The 24,047-nt window shown below is 44.0% G+C and overlaps 1 pseudogene; it reads right to left on the bottom strand.

Annotated features, from left to right (window-relative positions):
- Positions 1 to 5,787: 5,787 nt before the first annotated feature.
- On the bottom strand, positions 5,788 to 5,905 carry LOC126107175 (5S ribosomal RNA; annotated as a pseudogene).
- Between the last annotated feature and the right edge of the window lie 18,142 nt (positions 5,906 to 24,047).

The following is a 24,047-nucleotide window of genomic DNA, read 5'->3' as shown; positions in this document are numbered from 1 at the left end:
TATCTACAACATTATATCAAAATATTACTCCACACTGTATAAAACAGCACAAAATCGATATTTTAGAAGTTCATGTGAAATATAACGAAAACAGTTACCAGATACAGTCACACCAGATGTCATATAAACGTCAGGACAACGTAGACGCACTCGAAAATGGAAATCTTCCGAAACAGCTGTAGTGATAATATATAAAAATTTTAATCACTGATACTGGAACTTTTTACTTCCAATGACGACAGGACTGTTTAATGAATGTTCAAATGTGTGTGAAATCCTATGGGACTCAACTGCTAAGATCATTTGTCCCTAAGCTTACACACTACTGAACCTAAAGTAACCTAAGGACAAACACACACACCCATGCCCGGGGGGGAATCGAACCTCCGTCGGGACCAGCCGCACAGTCCATGACTGCAGCGCCTAAGACCGCTCGGCTAATCCCGCGCGGCGTTTAATGAATGTCTGACTCGGTTAATAGTGATATAAAAAACGAGAAACGTAAAATGTTGCTGTTTTTGGACAGCTGCACTGCACATGACTGGACGTAACAATCAACCGCCAATAGATCACGTAACTGATTTTTTTCCCCACAATATGTTCAAAAATGGCTCTGACTTAACATCTGAGGTCATCATTCCCCTAGGTCTTAGAACTGCTTAAACCTAACTAACCTACGGACATCACACACATCCATGCGCGAGGCAGAATTCGAACCTGCGACCGTAACAGTCGCGCGGTTCCAGACTGAAACGCCTAGAATCGCTCGGTCACCGCGGCCGGCTCCCACAACAAAAAAATGGTTCAAATGGCTCTGAGCACTATGGGACTTAACATCTATGGTAATCAGTCCCCTAGAACTCAGAACTACTTAAACCTAACTAACCTAAGGACACCACACAACACCCAGTCATCACGAGGCAGAGAAAATCCCTGACCCCGTCGGGAATCGAACCCGGGAACCCGGGCACGGGAAGCGCTCCCACAACATGTCATCTAGATTACAACCATAGTATCAGGGCACAATGCAAACTTTTAAAACTCTCTGCTGTAGAAAAATTATTTCAGTTAAACGGGATAGCTTTAAAAAGGTGAGAAAGTGAACAAAACAGTTTTGATTTCTATGACCAAAATGCTGAGGCAGGGAAAAATGTCACCTTCCCACTCTGTATAACTGCTTCAGGAAGTGCGGGTTTGTTGAGGAAAGTGAAAACACGGAACAACCATCAAAGTCACCAGAATTAGATTAGATTAATACTTGTTCCATAGATCATGAATACGACACTTCGTAATGATGTGCAAGGTGTCAGGTTAATAAAAGGTGTCTACCCAAGATATTACATTACCCAAAATATTACATTACACAAAACATTACATGACACTTAATGTTTTTAATTTTTTTGTGGGAGGTGGGGAAATTACCCACTTACTATATCCAAAAATTCATCTAATGAGTAGAAGCAGTTGCCATTCAGAAATTCTTTTAATTTCCTTTTAAATGCTATATGGCTATCTGTCAGACTTTTGATGCTATTAGGTAAGTGACCAAAGAGTTTTGTTGCAGCATAATTTACCCCCTTCTGAGCCAAAGTTAGATTTAACCTTGAGTAGTGAAGATGAGCCTTTCTCCTAGTGTTGTAGCCATGTACACTGCCATTACTTTTGAATTCGTTCGGATTGTTAATAACAAATTTCATAAGGTAATATATATATTGGGAGGCTACAGTGGAGATCCATAGCTCTTTAAATAAGTGTCCGCAGGATGATCTTGGATGAGCTCCAGCAGTTATTCTGATTACACACTTTTGTGCAATGAACACTCTTTTACTCAATGATGAGTTACCCCAGAATATGATGCCATACGAAAGGAGAGAATGAAAATAAGCGTGGTAAGCTAATTTACTGAGATGTATTTCGCCAAAACTTGCAGTGTACCTAATAGCATAAGTAGCTGTACTGAAACGTTTCAGCAGATCTTCATTGTGTTTTTTCCAGTTAAACCCCTCATCAATGCATGCACCTAGAAAATTTTGAATATTCTACCTTAGCTACCGATTTCTGATCGAAGTCTATATTTATTAATTGTGTCATTACATGTACTGTGTGGAACTGTATGTACAGTATTTTGTCAAAGTTTAATGAGAGCCCATTTGTAGAGAACAACTTAATGATTTTCTGAAAAATATCGTTTACAATTTCACCAGTTAATTCTTGCCTGTTGGGTGTGATAGCTATACTTGTATCATCGGCAAAAAGTACCAGTTTTGTATCTTCGTGAATATAGAGTGGCAAGTCATTAATATACACTCCTGGAAATTGAAATAAGAACACCGTGAATTCATTGTCCCAGGAAGGGGAAACTTTATTGACACATTCCTGGGGTCAGATACATCACATGATCACACTGACAGAACCACAGGCACATAGACACAGGCAACAGAGCATGCACAATGTCGGCACTAGTACAGTGTATATCCACCTTTCGCAGCAATGCAGGCTGCTATTCTCCCATGGAGACGATCGTAGAGATGCTGGATGTAGTCCTGTGGAACGGCTTGCCATGCCATTTCCACCTGGCGCCTCAGTTGGACCAGCGTTCGTGCTGGACGTGCAGACCGCGTGAGACGACGCTTCATCCAGTCCCAAACATGCTCAATGGGGGACAGATCCGGAGATCTTGCTGGCCAGGGTAGTTGACTTACACCTTCTAGAGCACGTTGGGTGGCACGGGATACATGCGGACGTGCATTGTCCTGTTGGAACAGCAAGTTCCCTTGCCGGTCTAGGAATGGTAGAACGATGGGTTCGATGACGGTTTGGATGTACCGTGCACTATTCAGTGTCCCCTCGACGATCACCAGTGGTGTACGGCCAGTGTAGGAGATCGCTCCCCACACCATGATGCCGGGTGTTGGCCCTGTGTGCCTCGGTCGTATGCAGTCCTGATTGTGGCGCTCACCTGCACGGCGCCAAACACGCATACGACCATCATTGGCACCAAGGCAGAAGCGACTCTCATCGCTGAAGACGACACGTCTCCATTCGTCCCTCCATTCACGCCTGTCGCGACACCACTGGAGGCGGGCTGCACGATGTTGGGGCGTGAGCGGAAGACGGCCTAACGGTGTGCGGGACCGTAGCCCAGCTTCATGGAGACGGTTGCGAATGGTCCTCGCCGATACCCCAGGAGCAACAGTGTCCCTAATTTGCTGGGAAGTGGCGGTGCGGTCCTCTACGGCACTGCGTAGTATCCTACGGTCTTGGCGTGCATCCGTGCGTCGCTGCGGTCCGGTCCCAGGTCGACGGGCACGTGCACCTTCCGCCGACCACTGGCGACAACATCGATGTACTGTGGAGACCTGACGCCCCACGTGTTGAGCAATTCGGCGGTACGTCCACCCGGCCTCCCGCATGCCCACTATACGCCCTCGCTCAAAGTCCGTCAACTGCACATACGGTTCACGTCCACGCTGTCGCGGCATGCTACCAGTGTTAAAGACTACGATGGAGCTCCGTATGCCACGGCAAACTGGCTGACACTGATGGCGGCGGTGCACAAATGCTGCGCAACTAGCGCCATTCGACGGCCAACACCGCGGTTCCTGGTGTGTCCGCTGTGCCGTGCGTGTGATCATTGCTTGTACAGCCCTCTCGCAGTGTCCGGAGCAAGTATGGTGGGTCTGACACACCAGTGTGAATGTGTTCTTTTTTCCATTTCCAGGAGTGTATATTAAGAACAGCAGAGGATCCAAGACCGAACCTTGCGGCACCCCATTCTTGATTGTTCCCCAGTTTGAGAAATCACCAGTTTTTTGCATATTATGTGAACTGCTTATTTCCACTTTCTGCACTCTTCCAGTTAGGTATGATTTAAACCATTTAAACGCTGTCCCGTTCATACCACAGTTCTTGACCTTATCAGCATTTCCCGTTGAAAAACCTTTCTGGAAACCAAACTGACATTTCTTTAAACTTTATTTTTACTGAGGTGTGAAGCTATTGTACAATACACTACGTTTTCAAGAATTTTGGATTATGCAGTCAGAAGAGAATTAACGAATTCAGTCCCGCTGGACTCTGTGTGGGAACGTCTGTCCGGATGTGGTGAGTCAACCTTTGAGATTTTTATTCACGTCGGCGATGACATCGGTGTCGATGGTCTTCTGACCAATGGCTGAACTGTTGGTCTGTCAGGATGAGGATGAGGAAAATAATGAAGAACGACCGCCAACACGAGTTACATCGAGTGAGGCTAGATCATCTGTCCGTATTCTCTGCTCCTACTTCCTCGGAACAGAAACGGCTGATGATTTCTTCTCAGTTCTCATGCATCATATGTATGTACTACAATTCACTTTGAATCAAACTCTTGCTTACTTCAATTTTTTCCTCTGTGTGTCTCGATTATTTGGATTCTTAATGTTTTTGACTCTCCGTAATTTGAACTTTTTCGCTAATCCCTCATGTTTCAAACAATTGAGTGCCGATTTATTTTGCTTTGAGGTTCATCTACGATGCATATTATGTCATGCATGTAATGATAGAGTACATGACGTTGTGGCTTTTCTTTGCAATTACAAGTTAAAATAGTAATTTTTCTATATGGCTAATGTTATTTGAGTAGTATTTCTTGTAGTTCTGTCATTTTCAAGTATAGTATTGGGTAAGCTGTGATTGCATTTGTTTTCCTAGAAACAGTGGGAGCTGCTCTGCAATTTGCTACTGGCCACATTGCAATGTCTGCCTTATGGATTTTTGGTTGGCATCTCATACTAGATGTCTGAGGATTTTTTGTAAGGACTGTGTTTCTTCCTGTCCGAAAATGAATGCTATTTGTTTTTGAGTGTGTTGTTAACATTTGAAATCTGTTTTTTGGATATAACTTTTTTATGTTGTTTTTACTGAAGGATACTTCTGTTTTCCTATTTATTCTTTTGTATCCATGAGAACTAGAGTGTTGCCTTTGTCAGTTTTTGTTACAATAATATCTTCAATTTTGAGGTTTCTTGAGGTTTTAACTTCTGTTTCATCACACTGTTTTCATTTTTATCTGTGTTGTTCTTTTTAATTTCTTCTTTCATTAATTCTGTAGTTAGCCCTGTATTTACATTACTGTGGCCATACCTTCTTTTGTAGTGAGAATATATTCAGATTCTATAATGAGATCTTCTGTTTGGTGTTCATTTGGTGACAAATCAACATTATGTGTGAAACCTTTTTCTAATAGCTGCTGTTCTGTGTCAGTGTTGTGTCTGTAAAATTGGCAACCATTGGATAGAAATTGTGTGTATGTAAGTATGTGTGTGTGTGTGTGTGTGTGTGTGTGTGTGTCTGTTTGTTTGTTTGTGTTGATATTGTGAGTCTTTGTGATGTATTTTGAGGGTTACAGTTTTCCTTCTGTGCCTTATTCACATATTATATATTGCTCTATATGCGTAAAAAGAAGCTCTAGTAGATAAACTTAACAGAAAAATAAAGACACAAATGATGAATAAAACAAACCAAATCTTGCATACACATATAAGCAGAATCACAAAAAATTGGCTTATAATGACGTACCACAATAAACTCACAAACAAAATAAAGCACTCCGTCTTCAGGCCACAAATGGCCCACCTGGACCATCCGACCGCCGTGTCATCCTCAGCTGAGGATGCGGATAGGAGGGGCGTGTGGTCAGCACACCGCTCTCCCTGTCGTTATGATGGTTTTCTGTGACCGGAGCCGCTACTATTCGGTCGAGTAGCTCCTCAATTGGCATCACGAGGCTGAGTGCACCCCGAAAAATGGCAACAGCGCATGGCGGCCCGGACGGTCACCCATCCCAGTGCCGGCCACGCCCAACATCGCTTAACTTCGGTGATCTGACAGGACCCGGTGTATCCACTGCGGCAAGGCCGTTGCCACAAAACAAAATAGGTAATATATTAAACAAGCTGGACATAAAAATTACCTCCAAAACGAATAATTCAATGCAGAAATCCATCCCAAAACTAAAACCAAAACCAGACAGATACCAACAATTTGGTTCCATCCAGCTCAGTTGCAGGGGCTGTGTGAAAATCTACGTTGAGATGACTGCTAGGGCATTTGACACAAGATATATAGAGCACACCAGCGCCTGGAAATAAAGTACAAACCACTCAACATTTGCAGACCACATTAACCAGGAATACCATAGACGATGCACCATAGAAAAAGGTATGAACATCATGAAAATCAGTAAAAACAGGCACCTCATTCCTCCTAACCAGATACACAGAGCCTCAACAGACAATAAACAGTTTCTTAATGATCTGATAAATGTTGGAAACCAGAAACTACATAAAATAATCGAAAAATCACATAAAGGAAGAAAAAGCTTTTCATTTTTTTTCACAACTCTCACAGTCTATCTCTCCCCTAACAGCATTCATTTCATCTCTGCCTCCTCACCTCTTTTCCTTCACTGCGTTACCAACTCACTCTGCATTCTCCTACTTTGCATTCAGCATTTGCTCTTCTTTGCCTCCGCCCCCTACTCATTATTTACATATTCGACTCCACCACTACTCCTTCAGTTCTCCTACGTACCCAGTAAACACAAAGTAATGTAAATAAATGACATAACGAGCTTATAACGAATGACAGAGGATGAGAATATTTTTGGATAAAAGGAAAACTAGCAATTAGACTGGTAAAACTACTCACACGAAACACACAGAGACGTATGCACCCAGACGGATGCAAACAAGTAGAAGTGGTGCGTAGTTGTGTTTCACATCAAGGAATGTACAGTTCTCTAAAGAAGTGAAGGATTAGTCGGAACACAATAGTGCCAAACGAAGAAATACCTCAAAAACGTGGAAGAAGACTGCATTCCGCGATGTAGGCGAAAATCGGACATAAAATTCCACGTATAACATCGACATCTTTTGGAACGGACTGCTTTCAGATCTAGGAAACAAGCAAAATTATAAGTACCTTTCATTCAGGCTGCTAATGACATTTTCTTTCAATAAAAGGAAACGCGTTTGGTGACAGGAATACGCATTTCCTCGTTGTTGCGAAAACGATTTCAAAATACCTCCAACGTTTGTTTTAATTTAAATCTTGAGTAACATTAGTATAACTTTGTTCCACTCCAGATACTGCCTGCGGCCACTCGCGACGTGATCTACTGGCGCAATCGACTCACACTTGAGTACCAAACGCACGCGCTCCCATATCATAAAACTTGTGAAACGTCCCCTTAGAAAAATTGTACAGGACTGTGCTTAAACTGACACACAATATTTTTAGCGCAGCGCAATCTGACTTTCAAAAATCCCTACAAAAGAATGGCCCTGACTAACATTAACCTATGCGTTTCACAAATAGCTTACCTCACAAAAATCTTGGTTACTCGAACTACTGCAATACAGCGAGCGCCACTACTGCCAGCTAAATAAAAGATTCAAACTACAGAAGGCACTAACTACTGATAGGCATAGTTAGCAAATGAAAGATTTTGATAGAGAACAAACAATGTATTTACCTTAATAGTCATAATATATATAGCTGTTCATGACAAATTTCAAAACTCCGCCATCTCTCTCCCCACATCCACCACTGCTGGCGGCTCACCTCCAACTGCCCAACGCTACGCGCTATTAACATCCAGCTGCCCAACACTACAATGGCAGACAACAATGCATACTAGCCACAGACTGCACACAGCACAGCCAGTGATTTTCATATAGAGCGCTACGTAACGTTGCCAATAAGAAAACATAAACAGCCTACTTACATAAAGAAAACATAAACAGCCTACTTACACTTGTATTGTAGCGCGACAATACCCAACAACGGCCCGTACCCGAATGAAATTGCCCCCTTCCCACCCCTGAAACATAGGGTACACGTACAATTTTTATGGTCTTTCCTTTTTTTTTAAATTTGGATACTAGTGTGGTTTTGTTATTACTTGTATACGGAGTCTGAAACAAGTCTCTTTTGACTCATGTCAGACATGAGCTGTGAGTATTTCAGACTTACACGCACATGTCGGGACTTTACGAATCATCTTCAACTACTGGGTGGTAAGGACTGTGGGACCAAACTGCTGAGCTCATCGGTCCCTAGGCTTACACACTACTTAATCTAACTTAAACTAACTTACGCTACGGACAACACACACACACCCATGCCCGAGGGAGGACTCGAACCTCCGACGGGGGAGCCGCGCGAACCGTGACAAGACGCCACAGACCGCACGGCTACCCCGCGTGGCAAAGTGCAGCTACTTACAGATGTCGAGTACGTGCTGTAATTATCGTATGACATCGAGACTTGGTAGATATTCTAATGCTTTAATGCGTTACCGATCTCCGATGGGCCGGCCGGTGTGACCGAGCGGTTCTACGCGCTACAGTCTGGAACCGCGCGACCGCTACGGTCGCAGGTTCGAATTCTGCCTCGGGCATGGATGTGTGTGATGTTCTTAGGTTAGTTAGGTTTAAGTAGTTTTAAGTTCTAGGGGACTGATGACCTCACCAGTTGAGTCCCATAGTGCTCAGAGCCGTTTGAACCATTTGATCTCCGATGAGGGAAAAAAAAATACAGGGTTATTACAAATGATTGAAGCGATTTCACAGCTCTACAATAACTTTATTATTTGAGATATTTTCAAAATGCTTTGGGCACACATACAAAACCTCAAAAAGTTTTTTTAGGCATTCACAAATGTTTGATATGTGCCCCTTTAGTGATTCGGCAGACATCAAGCCGAAAATCAAGTTCCTCTCACACTCGGCGCAGCATGTCCCCATCAATGAGTTCGAAAGCATCGTTGATGCGAGCTCGAAGTTCTGGCACGTTTCTTGGTAGAGGAGGTTTAAACACTGAATCTTTCACATAACCCCACATAAAGAAATCGCATGGGGTTAAGTCGGGAGAGCGTGGAGGCCGTGACATGAATTGCTGATCATGATCTCCACCACGACCGATCCATCGGTTTTCCAATCTCCTGTTTAAGAAATGCCGAACATCATGATGGAAGTGCGGTGGAGCACCACCCTGTTGAAAGATGAAGTCGGCGCTGTCGGTCTCCAGTTGTGGCATGAGCCAATTTTCCGCGGGCTACGCGTGAAACTTGCCCGCACGCGTTCAACCGTTTCTTCGCTCACTGCAGGCCGACCCGTTGATTTCGCCTTACAGAGGCATCCAGAAGCTTTAAACTGCGCATACCATCGCCGAATGGAGTTAGCAGTTGGTGGATCTTTGTTGAACTTCGTCCTGAAGTGTCGTTGCACTGTTATGACTGACTGATGTGAGCGCATTTCAAGCACGACATACGCTTTCTCGGCTCCTGTCGCCATTTTGTCTCACTGCGCTCTCGAGTGCTCTGACGGCAGAAACCTGAAGTGCGGCTTCAGCCGAACAAAACTTTATTATTTTTTCTACGTATCTGTAGTGTGTCGCGCCCATATGTCAATGAATGGAGCTACAGTGAATTTATGAAATCGCTTCAATCATTTGTAATAGTCCTGTAGTTCCAGTTTTGGCCACAGGTGCAAATCAGATTCTGTGAATGCAGGAAAGACGTATAGAAATGCTACCATATGTAATGGATTATGAGCGGGCTGTGGGCAGAATAGGTCAAACAAGTGAGCAAGGCGTAACACTGATTTTATTGTGAACCGCTGCTTACACAGTTTCTTCAAAATGAGCACTGGAGACGTCGACGAGATGCTGCACAGCGCCGGATTTTCACCTGATGGCTAAAACTGAAATTGATTTTTTTGCAGCCTAGATCGCTTCAACGCTTTAGGGTATCTAATAACTTTCGCGACTGGTCCCGGCGGAGTTTTGAGTCCATCCTCGGGCATGGGTGTGTGTGTTTGTCCTTAGGATAATTTAGGCTAAATAGTGTTTAAGCTTAGGGAATGATGACCTTAGCAGTTAAGTCCCATAAGATTTCACACACGTTTGAACATTTTTTTTCTTTTTGAGTGGCCTTCGTCAGTTGCTGCACTTTAGTTATAATCACCCAGGGCTTGTATCTTCAAGCTCTCTGGACCCTTGTTTGCTGGACATTTTAATTCTAAATTGGCGCTACAAGTCTCCTGAGATGGTTATCACTCATTATGAAACAGTTCTTGTAATTTGTACAAACACCTAAGAAATCTGTTTGTTAACCTTAAGAGTAGATCCCCTGTGTGATTGGATTTTCACCATCAAGTGACTGTACGATAATGTGTCCTACTTGTTCCCAGTTATGTTGATGAAGTAGAAGAAAATTCGAGTTTTCAACGCTTACATCGTTCTCCCAGCATAGTTAATACGTTAATTTAACGCCTTGATAGTGGCTACTAAGGATCTCGACAAGTCTCACTATAGCCTGACGTCTGTGGGAATTTGCCGGCGGTCGTCTAGTGCTTGTTAAAACAAGACGGTTGTTATGAAATCCGCCAGCTTATTATCCTCGCTGTTGTTTTTCTCCTCGGCCCCTGTGTCAGGTAACTGTATTCAGGATAACAGCACGCTTGACGATGTTCGTGCTGGCATTAAGAGTCTACATTAGCTTTAGAGCTACCAGATTGAAGCACTAACTTCACGCTAATTAGGTTTTATACATGTTGGCAAATAATCTGTTATACACAGCGACGTTCTGGAGAATGACTCTGGATGAACATCGAGAAACTGTTTTCGAGATAGGTTTCATTACAACTGAAGCGCCTTTATTTTACATATAGGTGAAAATCATGAGAATAATACAGAGAGACTAGAGTGCGTAGAGGTGCCTGCAGAATTTTACTTCTCTCTTTCTCATCACACGAGTAGAACAGGACAGGAGCAACTAGTATTTGTACAAGGCACTCGTCACCAAATACTGTAAAGTGCCCGTAGTTGTTGTTGTGGTCTTCAGTCCAGAGACTGGTTTGATGCAGCTCTCCATGCTACTCTATCCTGTGCAAGCTTCTTCATCTCCCAGTACCTACTGCAACCTACATCCTTCTGAATCTGTTTGGTGTATTCATCTCTTGGTCTCCCTCTACGATTATTACCCTCCACGCTGCCCTCCAATACTAAACTGGTGATCCCTTGATGCCTCAGAATATGTCCTAACAAGAGATCGCTTCTCCTAGTCAAGTTGTGCCACAATTTTCTCTTCTCCTCAATTCTATTCAATACCTCTCATTAGTTATGTGATCTACTCGTCTAATCTTCAACAGTCTTCTGTAGCACCACGTTTCGAAAGCTTCTATTCTCTTCTTGTCTAAACTATTTATCGTCCACGTTTCACTTCCATACATGGCTACACTCCATACAAATACTTTCAGAAACGATTTCCTGACACTTAAACCTATACTCGATGGTAACAAATTTCTCTTCTTCAGAAACGCTTTCCTAGTCCTTGCCAGTCTCCATTTTATATCCTCTCTACTTCGACCATCATCAGTTATTTTGCTCCCCAAATAGCAAAACTCATTTACTAATTTAAGCGTCTCATTTCCTAATCTAATTCCCTTCGCATCACCCGTTTTAATTCGACTACATTCCATTATCCTCATTTTGCTTTTGTTGATGTTCATCTTATATCCTTCTTTTAAGACACTGTCCATTCCGTTCAACTGCTCTTCCAAGTCCTTTGCTGTCTCTGGCAGAATTACAATGTCATCGGCGAACCTCAAAGTTTTTGTTTCTTCTCCATGGATTTTAATTCCTACTCCGAATTTTTCTTTTGTTTCCTTTACTGCTTGCTCAATATGCAGATTGAATAACATCGGGGATAGGCTACAACGCTGTGTCACTCCCTTCCCAACCACTGCCATCTGGTTTCTGTACGAATTGTAAATAGCCTTTCGCTCCCTGAATGTTACCCCTGCCACCTTCAGAATTTGAAAAAGAGTATTACAGTCAACATGTCAAAAGTTTTCTCTAAGTCTACAAATGCTAGAAACGTAGGTTTGCCTTTTCTTAATCTTTCTTCTAAGAAAGTAGGGTCAGAATTGCCTCATGTGTTCCAACATCTCTGCGGAATCAAAACTGATCTTCCCCGAGGACGGCTTCTACCAGATTTCCAATCGTCTGTAAAGAATTCGCGTTAGTATTTTGCAGCTGTGACTTATTAAACTGATAGTTCGGTAATTTACACATCCGTCAACACCTGCTTTCTTTGGGATTGGAATTATTATATTCTTCTTGAAGTCTGAGGGTATGTCGCCTGTCTCATACATCTTGCTCACCAGATGGTAGAGTTTTGTCAGGACTGGCTCTCCCAAGGCTGTCAGTAGTTCTAATGGAATGTTGTCTACTCCCGGGGCCTTGTTTCGACTCAGGTCTTTCAGTGCTCTGTCGAACTCTTCACGCAATATCGTATCTCCCATTTCATTTTCATCTACCTCCTCTTCCATTTCCATAATATTGTCCTTAAGTACATCGCCCTTGTATAGACCCTCTATATACTCCTTCCACCTTTCTGCTTTCCCTAATGCGGTACAGGAAACCCGTTACTATTCGAAACAGGTCCGAGTTGTCTCGGAATCGATAAATAAGGTCCTGAACTGTTTTAAAGGGAATCATATATCATTCTTCCTGCAAAATAGTGGGAAGTTCAGGTAACGGTGCTGGAGATGGATAGCGATCACACACCTTCCTCTCCATAGTAGACCACAAAGGCTCAAAAGCATTAAGATTTGTCGGATGAGATGGCCAGGGAGATGCGACAATACCATTCTCGTGCTCACAAAAGCAGTCATGGACAACGCGAGTTTGTGATCAGCGGCCCTGATGTCTAGAAAAACAGCACAAACTTTGGGGAACAGATATTCTACCATGGCATGCACCTGACAAGCTAAATGGTCACACAGTCCTTGGAATTAATGTGACCTTGCAGAGTAATCAAGGGGCCCATGGAATACCACCATGTGGCTGCCCGAATCATCACCGATCCACCGCCATAGCTCACTCTCGCGACGTATACTACACTACTGGCCATTAATATTGCTTCACCACGAAGATGACGTGCTACAGACGCAAATGATTAGCTTTTCAGAGCGTTCACACAAGGTTGGCGCCGGTGGCGACACCTACAACGTGCTGGCACGAGGAAAGTTTCCAACCGATTTCTCATACACAAACAGCAGTTGACCGGCGTTGCCTGGTGAAACGTTGTTTTAATGCCTCGCGTAAGGAGGAGAAATGCGTAACATCACGTTTCCGACTTTGATGAAGGTCGGATTGTAGCCTATCGCGATTGCGGTTTATCGTATCGCGACATTGCTGCTCGCGTTGGTCGAGATCCAATGACTGTTAGCAGAATATGGAATCGGGGGGTTCAGGAGGGTAATATGGAACGCCGTGCTGGATCCCAACAGCCTCGTATCACTAGCAGTCGAGATGACAGGCATCTTATCCGCACGGCTGTAACGGATCGTGCAGCCACATCTCGATCCCTGAGTCAACAGATCGGGAAGTTTGCAAGACAACAACCATCTGCACGAACAGTTCGACGACGTTTGCAGCAGCATGGACTATGAGCTCGGAGACCCTGGCTGCAGTTACCCTTGACGCTGCATCACAGACAGGAATGCCTGCGATGGTGTACTCAACGACGAACCTGGGTGCACGAATGGTAAAACGTCGTTTCTTCGGATGAATCCAGGTTCTGTTTACAGCATCACGATGGTCACATCAGTGTTTGGCGACATCGCAGTGAACGCACATTGGAAGCTTGTATTCGTCATTGCCATACTTTCGTATCACCCGTCGTGATGGTATGGGGTGCCATTGGTTACACGTCTCGGTCACCTCTTGTTCGCATTGACGGCAGTTTGAACAGAGGATGTTACTTTTCAGATGTGTTACGACCCGTGGCTCTACCCTTCATTCGATACCTGCCAAACCCTACATTTCAGCAGGATAATGCACGACCGCATGTTGCAGGTCCTGTACGGGCCTTTCTGGATACAGAAAACGTTCGACTGCTGCCCTGGCCAGCACATTCACCAATTGAAAACGTCTAGTCAATGGTGGCCGAGCAACTGGCTCGTCACAATACGCCAGTCACTACTCTTGATGAACTGTGGTATCATGTTGAAGCTGCATGGGCAGCTGTACCTGTACACGCCATCCAAGCTCTGTTTGACTCAATGCCCAGGCGTATCAAGGCGGTTATTACGGTCAGAGGTGGTTGTTCTGGGTACCGATTTCTCAGGATTTATGCACCCAAATTGCGTGAAAATGTAATGACAGTCAGTTCTAGTATAATATATTTGTCAATGAATAGCCGCTTATCATCTGCATTTCTTCTTAGTGTAGCAATTTTAATGGCCAGTAGTGTAGATCAGAAATTGAATGTAGTAAGTAACAAGACTCACACGGTTAATGATTTTCTTCAATGCTCCAACGTCCAGGTTTTAAGGGTTCGGCACCAAGTTTTTCTGTTATGGGTATTCGCATCAGTGATGAATGGTTTTGGAATTACAGCTCGGTCTGCAATTTCCTGCATCTGGAGCCCCCTTCGTTTTGTTTTTGTCCGCCAGGACGACATTCAGTGCTGCAGTGACTTTTGCAGCTATGATCCTCTTTTTTTTTGTCACTGTCCTTTTCAGTGACCTTCCGTCACGAACACTCAATACACACTTTCGTCCGTTAGCCGACTTAGCAGATGTTCTTTCGCCGCTTTCCCTGTATATGGCATCAATCTTCGATGCTTCGGCTACCTTCGAAGACAGTGCTGGCAAAGGAGAGTTACTAAACACAGCTTTCCGAAATGTCTTCACAAAAGAAGACGAAGTAAATATTCCAGAATTCGATTCGAGAACAGCTGGCAACTTTAGTAACGTAGACGTAAATATCCTCCGAGTAGTGAAGCAACTTAAAAAAAAATGATTCAAATGGCTCTGAGCACTATGGGACTCAACTTCTGAGGTCATTAGTCCCCTAGAACTTAGAGCTAGTTAAACCTAACTAACCTAAGGACATCACACACATCCATGTCCGAGGTAGGATTCGAACCTGCGACCGTAGCGGTCTCGCGGTTCCAGACTGCAGCGCCTAGAACCGCACGGCCACTTCGGCCGGCGAAGCAACTTAAATCACTTAATAAAAGCAAGTCTCCTAGTGAAGACTGTATACCAATTACGTTGCTTTCAGAGTATGCTGATGCATTAGGTCCCTACTTACCAATCATTTACAACCATTCGCTCGACGAAAGCTCCGTACCCAAGACTGGAAAGTTGCACAGGTCACACCAATATTCAAGGAAGGTAGTAGGAGTAATCCACTAAATTACAGGCCCATATCGTTAACGTCGATATGCAGCAGGATTTTAGAACATATATTGTGTTCAAACATTATGAATTACATCGAAGGAAACGGTCTATTGACACAGTCAAAATGGGTTTAGAAAACATCGTTCCTGTGAAACACAACTAGCCCTTTATTCGCATGAAGTGTTGAGTGCTATTGACAAGGGATTTCAGATCGATTCCGCATTTCTGGATTTCCGGAAGGCTTTTGACACTGTACCACACAAGCGGCTTGTAGTGAAATTGCGTGCTTATGGAATATTGTCTTAGTCATGTGACTGGATTTGTGATTTCCTGTCAGAGAGGTAACAGTTCTTAGTAATTGACGGATAGTCATAGAGTAAAGCACAAGTGATTTCTGGCATTCCCCAAGGCAGTGTCATAGCCCCATTTTATTAAAAAAAGGTGTGAGCCCCTCCACGCTCGCACAAGCATGGTGACCAACTCAAAAGGTCTACTGTCACCTCTGCATTGTTAGTGTTTAGAATCGAGGAGATCGCAGGAGCGAGGACCTGCTATGTTATCCGTACGTCTGGATAAGATTACCCATTAATACGGGCGCATCTGGGTGATAGAAGTGGATGAAAAAGCTTGACAGAATCAAGCTTGAAAGAAGAGAGGTTTTCAAGGGCAGAGGGAAAAAGTGCCAAGGCAAATGCCAAGGGAAAAAAGCCTCTGCGACAGTGTCAGGTTGGGTAGTAAGCGTAGTAGCGGTTTCTTGCTATCTGCGACAGATGGCGCGAGGTTATGTTAGTGGTTGGGTATCATGCATCAGTACCATAGAAGCAATGCCATAGAATGATCAGTGCTGTCGGGGAGGTGAGCGCTGCTGCTGCGGGAGCCGACGATGTCTCCTGGGACAGCTGCTGCTGTTCCTTATCTATAAAAACGATTTGGGAGACAATCTGAGCAGCCGTCTTCGGTTGTTTACAGATGACGCTGTTGTTTATCGCCTAATAAAGTCATCAGAAGATCAAAACAAACTGCAGAACGATTAAGAAGAAATACCTGAATGGTGCGAAAAGTGGCAGTTGACCTTAAATAACGAAAAGTGTGAGGTCATCCACATGAGTGCTAAAAGGAAGCCGTTAAAGTTCGTTTACGCGATAAATCAGTGTAATCTAAAAGCCGTAAATTCAGCTAAATACCTAGGTATTACAATTACGAAAAACTTAAATTGGAATGAACACACAGAAAATGTTGTGGGTAAGGCTAACCAAAGGCTGCGTTTTATTGGCAGGGCACTTAGAAAATGTAACAGATCTGCTAAGGAGACTGCCTCCACGACGCTTGTCCGTCCTCTTTTAGAATACTGCTGCGCGGTGTGGGATCCTTACCAGATAGGACTGACAGAGTACATCGAAAAAGTTCAGAGAAAGGCAGCACGTTTTGTATTATCGCGAAATATGGGAGAGAGTGTCACTGAAATGATACAGGATTTGAGATGGACATAATTAAGACAAAGGCGTTTTTCGTTGGGACGGAATCTTCTTACGAGATTCCAATCACCAACTTTCTCCTCCGAATGCGAAAATATTTTGTTAACACCGACCTACATAGGGAGAAACGATCACCACGATAAAATAAGGGAAATCAGAGCACGTACGATAAGATATAAGTATTCGTTCTTTCCTCGCGCTATACGAGATTGGAATAATAGAGAATTGTGATCGTGTTCCATGAGCCCTCTGCTTGGCACTTAAATGTGATTTTCAGAGTAGCCGTCTAGATGTAGATGTACGTTGGTTACAGCATCACCCACCATACGAGCAATAATTTGCCCAAGGTCGAGTTCATTTGGCTCCGACATCATGCACTCACAATTATACGGACAACTATTCTTTCCGCAACTAACGCTTGCAATGTATTGAGGGCACTGTACATGTGCCATTTGTGGTAAAATATAACGCAACCTGCAGGCCTGGCTAAGATCTGCATTTACAATGAAGCGCCAAAGAAACTGGTGTAGGGATGCGTATTCAAACACACAGATGTGTAACAGCCAGAATACGGTGCTGCGGTCGGCAACGCCTATAAAAGACAACAAGTGTCTGGCGCAGTTGTTAGATCGGTTACTGCTGCTGCAATGGTAGGTTACCAAGTTTTAAGTGAGTTTGAACGTGGTGTTATAGTCGGCGCACGAGCGATGGAACACAGCATCTCCGAGGTAGCGGTCAAGTGGGGATTTTCCCGTACGACCATTTCACGAGTGTACCGTGAATATCACGAATCCGGTAAAAGATCAAATCTCCGATATCGCTGCGGTCGGAATAAGATCCTGCAAGAACGGGACCAACGACGACTGAAGGGAATCGTTCAACGTGACAGAAGTGCAACTTTCCGCAAATTGCTGCAGATTTCAATGCTGGGCCCTCAGCAAGTGTCAGCGTGCGAACCATTCAACGAAACATCATCGATATGGGCTTTCAGAGCCGAAGGCCGACTCGTTTACCCTTGATGACTGCATGACACAAAGCCTTATACCTCGCCTTGGCCCGTCAACACCGACAATCGACTTTTGATGACTGGAGACATGTTGCCTGGTCAGGCGAATCTTGTTTCAGATAGTATCGAGCAGATGGACGTGTATAGGTATGGAGACGACCGCATGAATCCAATGACCCTGCATGTAGCCAGGGTCTGTTCAAACTGTTGGAGACTCTATAATGGTGTGGGGCGTGTGCAATTGGAGTGATATGGGACCCCTGATACGTGTAGATACGACTCTGACAGGTGACACGTACGTAGGCATCCATTCATGTCCATTGTGCATTCCTACGGACTTGGGCAATTCCAGCATGACAATGCGACGCCCCACACGTGCAGAATTGCTACAGAGTGGCTCTAAGAACACGGTTCTGAGTTCAAACACTTCTGCTGGCCACCAAACTCCACAGGCATGAACATTATTCAGCATATTTGGGATGCCTTGCAACGTGCTGTTCAGAAGGGATCTCCTCTCCCTCCTACTCTTACGGATTTACGGACAGCCCTGCAGGATTCGTGGTGTCAATTTCCTCCAGCACTACTACAGTCATTGTTCGCGTCCATGCCATGTCTTGTTGCGGCACTTCTGCGTGCTCGGGGTGTCCTACACAATATTAGGCAGGTGTAAAAGTGTTTATTGCGGAATTTCCATATGTTTGCCCGACCCCTGCAGGTCAACATTAAAGCAGGCGACACCGAGGGAATTAGCTTAGAAATTGAGATTAAATGTAGTAGGTGGGTTCTGCTGTTTGGGCAGCAACACAATTGATGATGGCCGAAGTGCAGAGGGTATAAAATGCGGACTGGTGCATTAACAAAAACATTTCTGAAAAAGAGGAATTACCTAATATCTATCTTTAACTGTTATGACGTCTTTCCCTGGATCTATTTGTCTGGAGTGTAGCCTTGTACCAAAGTGAATTTTTTGTATAAGCAGTTCAGGCAGCAACAAAATACAAAATGCGTGGTGCCTGTTATGTCGGACATGTCCAGTAGAACATACAGCATTCACGATAATGCAGCTGGGGCATATAGATGAATAGTTTGGGTGAAGGTTACTTACATTTATAAGCACAAATATTCCTTCTTCAATAATATTTTTATTCAAAGTGTAACACTTTCCGTGAGGCAGAAAGAGGTCACAAAAGAATTAAAGAGAAGAATCTTAAGGAGTTGTTACTTACTCAGGAAGGAAGTCGTTAACCAGACGACTACGTTCGGGAAGACAGTTGATAAGAAACTCATACATAAGGCATCAGAGAGTGCAAATAGAATAGGTATATGTGTTGATTTCTTTGTTTTCAGAACTACCTGTTATAAGATGAGCAAACTATTCAGAATAAAAGTTCGGTAGCCATTTACACAGACATTTCATTTTACTTTATCGATTTCAACTTTTACAGAACATCCCAAAATCCAGAAACACTCTCTTTCTCCTCGTTCCTTGATAACATAGAAATTCTGCATATAGCCGACAAGGGCTACTAAATGAACATTTTAGATAAGTTTGAAATATGTAAACATAGCTACCTAAATGCAAAAAATTTGTTGAACGATCAGCTTGGATTGAAAAACAGACACTGTTTTGATTGTATGGCATCTCTTATAAAACGTGAAAATTAGTCCATTTTTGTAGGTATTAGAATTATGTGCTATGTTTTTCAAATACACTCCTGGAAATTGAAATAAGAACACCGTGAATTCATTGTCCCAGGAAGGGGAAACTTTATTGACACATTCCTGGGGTCAGATACATCACATGATCACACTGACAGAACCACAGGCACATAGACACAGGCAACAGAGCATGCACAATGTCGGCACTAGTACAGTGTATATCCACCTTTCGCAGCAATGCAGGCTGCTATTCTCCCATGGAGACGATCGTAGAGATGCTGGATGTAGTCCTGTGGAACGGCTTGCCATGCCATTTCCACCTGGCGCCTCAGTTGGACCAGCGTTCGTGCTGGACGTGCAGACCGCGTGAGACGACGCTTCATCCAGTCCCAAACATGCTGAATGGGGGACAGATCCGGAGATCTTGCTGGCCAGGGTAGTTGACTTACACCTTCTAGAGCACGTTGGGTGGCACGGGATACATGCGGACGTGCATTGTCCTGTTGGAACAGCAAGTTCCCTTGCCGGTCTAGGAATGGTAGAACGATGGGTTCGATGACGGTTTGGATGTACCGTGCACTATTCAGTGTCCCCTCGACGATCACCAGTGGTGTACGGCCAGTGTAGGAGATCGCTCCCCACACCATGATGCCGGGTGTTGGCCCTGTGTGCCTCGGTCGTATGCAGTCCTGATTGTGGCGCTCACCTGCACGGCGCCAAACACGCATACGACCATCATTGGCACCAAGGCAGAAGCGACTCTCATCGCTGAAGACGACACGTCTCCATTCGTCCCTCCATTCACGCCTGTCGCGACACCACTGGAGGCGGGCTGCACGATGTTGGGGCGTGAGCGGAAGACGGCCTAACGGTGTGCGGGACCGTAGCCCAGCTTCATGGAGACGATTGCGAATGGTCCTCGCCGATACCCCAGGAGCAACAGTGTCCCTAATTTGCTGGGAAGTGGCGGTGCGGTCCCCTACGGCACTGCGTAGGATCCTACGGTCTTGGCGTGCATCCGTGCGTCGCTGCGGTCCGGTCCCAGGTCGACGGGCACGTGCACCTTCCGCCGACCACTGGCGACAACATCGATGTACTGTGGAGACCTCACGCCCCACGTGTTGATCAATTCGGCGGTACGTCCACCCGGCCTCCCGCATGCCCACTATACGCCCTCGCTCAAAGTCCGTCAACTGCACATACGGTTCACGTCCACGCTGTCGCGGCATGCTACCAGTGTTAAAGACTGCGATGGAGCTCCGTATGCCACGGCAAACTGGCTGACACTGACGGCGGCGGTGCACAAATGCTGCGCAGCTAGCGCCATTCGACGGCCTACACCGCGGTTCCTGGTGTGTCCGCTGTGCCGTGCGTGTGATCATTGCTTGTACAGCCCTCTCGCAGTGTCCGGAGCAAGTATGGTGGGTCTGACACACCGGTGTCAATGTGTTCTTTTTTCCATTTCCAGGAGTGTATATTATATACAGTTTCTTTAAATACCTTAGTTAAAATTTTTAAATGCTTTTACATATTTGCCTTGCTGCTAGCACAACATCATCAATCTGTAAAATATGTGTTTGTAATAATCATGTGCAATATGTGAATTTTTGGATAGTACACTTCATATGCTTTACACACATGTGTACCCAAGGTCTAATGTTTGTAATAATCATGTGCAATTTGTGCTTTTTTGGATAGTACACTTCATATACTTTACACACATGTGTATCCAAGGTCTAATGATTTATAATATCCCAAATTCTTTAGGTTTCTGAAGATGACAGATTAATCTGTTGAAACTGGTAAAGCGAAATAAACATATCTCTGCAACTGACGACCGAAATTTATTCTGGAATATATACTACAGTTACAGAGAAAATAACGGCTACGAATAAACTAATGAACAAAAGTAATGAACTTGCAGTTCAGATTTTCATCTGTCTGAGTACCCAAAGATTTGAATATTCGACCGTAATCAACGTCACCTGCTAATATCGTACACTGTTAATGGTATCCCTTTCATAGTAACGAACTGAATGTGCTGCGTTTTTTGCGGAAAATTATTTATCAGTTCTTTCAAAAACATTATTAACACTTTCTTCCGTTGCCATCTCTGTAACAGCATTCGTTATAACACTTGTGTTATCAACAAAAACTACCAACTCTGCTTGATGTATGTTACGTGGAAGGCCACTGACACGCATAAACAATAACAGTGGACCTAAAATCGAAACCTGTGGGACTCAACTCATAATTTCTCTCCAGTCGCTAAATTTTCACTCATCCAAAATTATTTAGGACTAGTTTTTGTTAAATATGATTGAAACAAGTTGCTTGTGACAGCATCAAATCCTTAAAAAGTAAGCTTTCCTAAAAAAAGTATCGATATTTACGCATTCAAATGCCTGGGACAGATCACAAAAATACTGAAATGTGATTTTCTTAAATACTTAACGCTTGTAATGTTTGGCTAGTAAATGTGTAAAAGCATTCCGAAACGCCCGCTTTTAATTGTGTTTGATACTGTGTGACAAAATAAATGATAACAAAGTACAGACGTGACGAAACCTCACAACCGGGTACGCGACTGAAAGACTCAATCCATTCTATCGGCTTTTGGCTGGGGTCGATGCAGACAGACGGGGGACTGAGCGGGTGGAAATTTCTCAGGCTTCCCAACCCTCGCAGAGCGGGCGAAAATGTCTGCCACTGTACCCCAATCGCTGGCTCATTCGCGGCGTTGGTGGCCGCTGTGAACGCCGTACAACTGTTAACGACGGACGTGGCGGGTATTCCGAAATTCTTCAGCAACAGATTTCTTCCAGGCGCACGCTTTACATTTTTATCACTGTCGTCATCATCATTTACAGTTATGCACTGCCACTGTACTGTCTGTGACATAGGTTATATTTAAGATTATGGGTGTTTAACCATGTCAGGAACAGACGACGGATTGTTTGAAAAGCTAGTGACTTCTGAATAATATTGTTTTTTTCTTGGTGAAATCCAGTCTGTTTTTTCAGTATAGCCTCTTTCCGTCATTTTTAACCGAAGTTTTCCAAGATATCCAATTCTTTAACACACAGGAGCCATGGTCTCTGCAAAAACGGCCAGTTGCAGCCATTATAAGAGGTTAATTGAAGCAGTTAGTGTCGGCAGTCTAGCGCACTGCCACTACAACTGCCTTGCGAAGCCCTACACAGAGGATATTTCTTCGTCAAAGGAGGTTGCTGTAGTATCGACTTTTAGTGAAAGTTATTCTGTAAGTCGTATAGAATTAGTGTCGCTTATCTTTTCAGTTGTCACATCGAAACTCTACGTAGCCAACGGCCTCCAGATAGCCACTGCTGCCCGTTTAAAAGACTTCGTTCAATTAACTAACAGCGAGCAGCACTTGCTTTTGCTACTGTGACAGCTTTTGATCTTCACAGGAGACTTTACTTAAGCTTTAGTGCACTGAACGATTTTTTTCAGTTCATTACATTTCTGCTGATTCAAGGTGAATTGTCGTTGCCATGTGTTTCAGCGAAATGCTCTACCCAGGAAACGACGCTACTTCATCTCAAAGATTTCTATGGGGCTCAGGTTATTTTTTGCACAGGCCTATGCGGTAAATCCATCGGGTATTCTTAGAGCCAAGATGGATTTGCCCTTGTTTTGTTCTCACACAAACACATTATCAACTGGTACGGGAATAATGCGACTGCCAACTGTTCACACTGCGTGGGAGGGCAGCGGCTCTCTACAATATTTCTGTGAACATGTTGCGTCTATTTTTCCAACGATCTTAACTAATGGTTGAAGAGGAACGAGGAAAAACAGTCCCAGAGCATCAAACTAGCACCGTCTAGCCCCACTGCGTCCACGACAAGGTCGTATAAATATCGTTCGACTGTTATCCATCTACATATACAGTTATCCACACTTACAGTGAGAAAACTTCCATCACCAGGACAGAAGTTGTAGAACCAAATACAGAACTGGAAATCCACACTTACAATGAGGAAACTCCCATCACCTGGACAGAAACAGAGGCAGCCTTAAAATCTATGCCAAAAGGAAAATCTTCAGGTACAGGTGAAGTGAACGCAGACATGATAAAGGCAGCAGGTATCCAAGGCATACAATGGCTGCACCCAGTACTCAATGCCATATGAGCAGATAACAAAATACCTGCGGATTGGAGCAAGGGTGTAATAATTCCCCTGTTTAAGAAAGGTTGCAGGCGGAAACCCACCAACTACAGAGGAATAACCCTATTATCTCATGGGCTGAAAATTTTTCAGAAGATCATAGAAAAGAGATTCAGAACTATCGTAGAGCCACAGCTGGAGGAGGAACAATATGGCTTAAGAAGTAACAGATCAACAACAGATCTAATTTTTAGCACCCACATGTTGATGGAAAAGTATTGGGAGAAAGGCAAGAACCTGGTCGTTGTATTCCTGGGTATAGAATAAGCCTATGATAGTGTTATAAGAGATAAGATCTGAGAATGCCTGAGGAAAAAGAATGTGCCTGAAGGAATAATAAGAAATAATTCAGGTGTTGTACAAAGACTGTACTAGCTGTGTACAAACTGGGGAAGGACGATCATCATGGTTTGAGACCAAGAGTGGAGTTCAGCAAGGAAGTGTACTGACCCCACTACTATTTATCACTGTTATG

Source organism: Schistocerca cancellata, chromosome 10 (assembly GCF_023864275.1).
Source record: "Schistocerca cancellata isolate TAMUIC-IGC-003103 chromosome 10, iqSchCanc2.1, whole genome shotgun sequence".
NCBI classification, from domain to species: Eukaryota; Metazoa; Arthropoda; class Insecta; order Orthoptera; family Acrididae; genus Schistocerca; species Schistocerca cancellata.
Note: the sequence above shows the minus strand (reverse complement) of the source record. Positions and strands in the feature narration are given on the sequence as shown.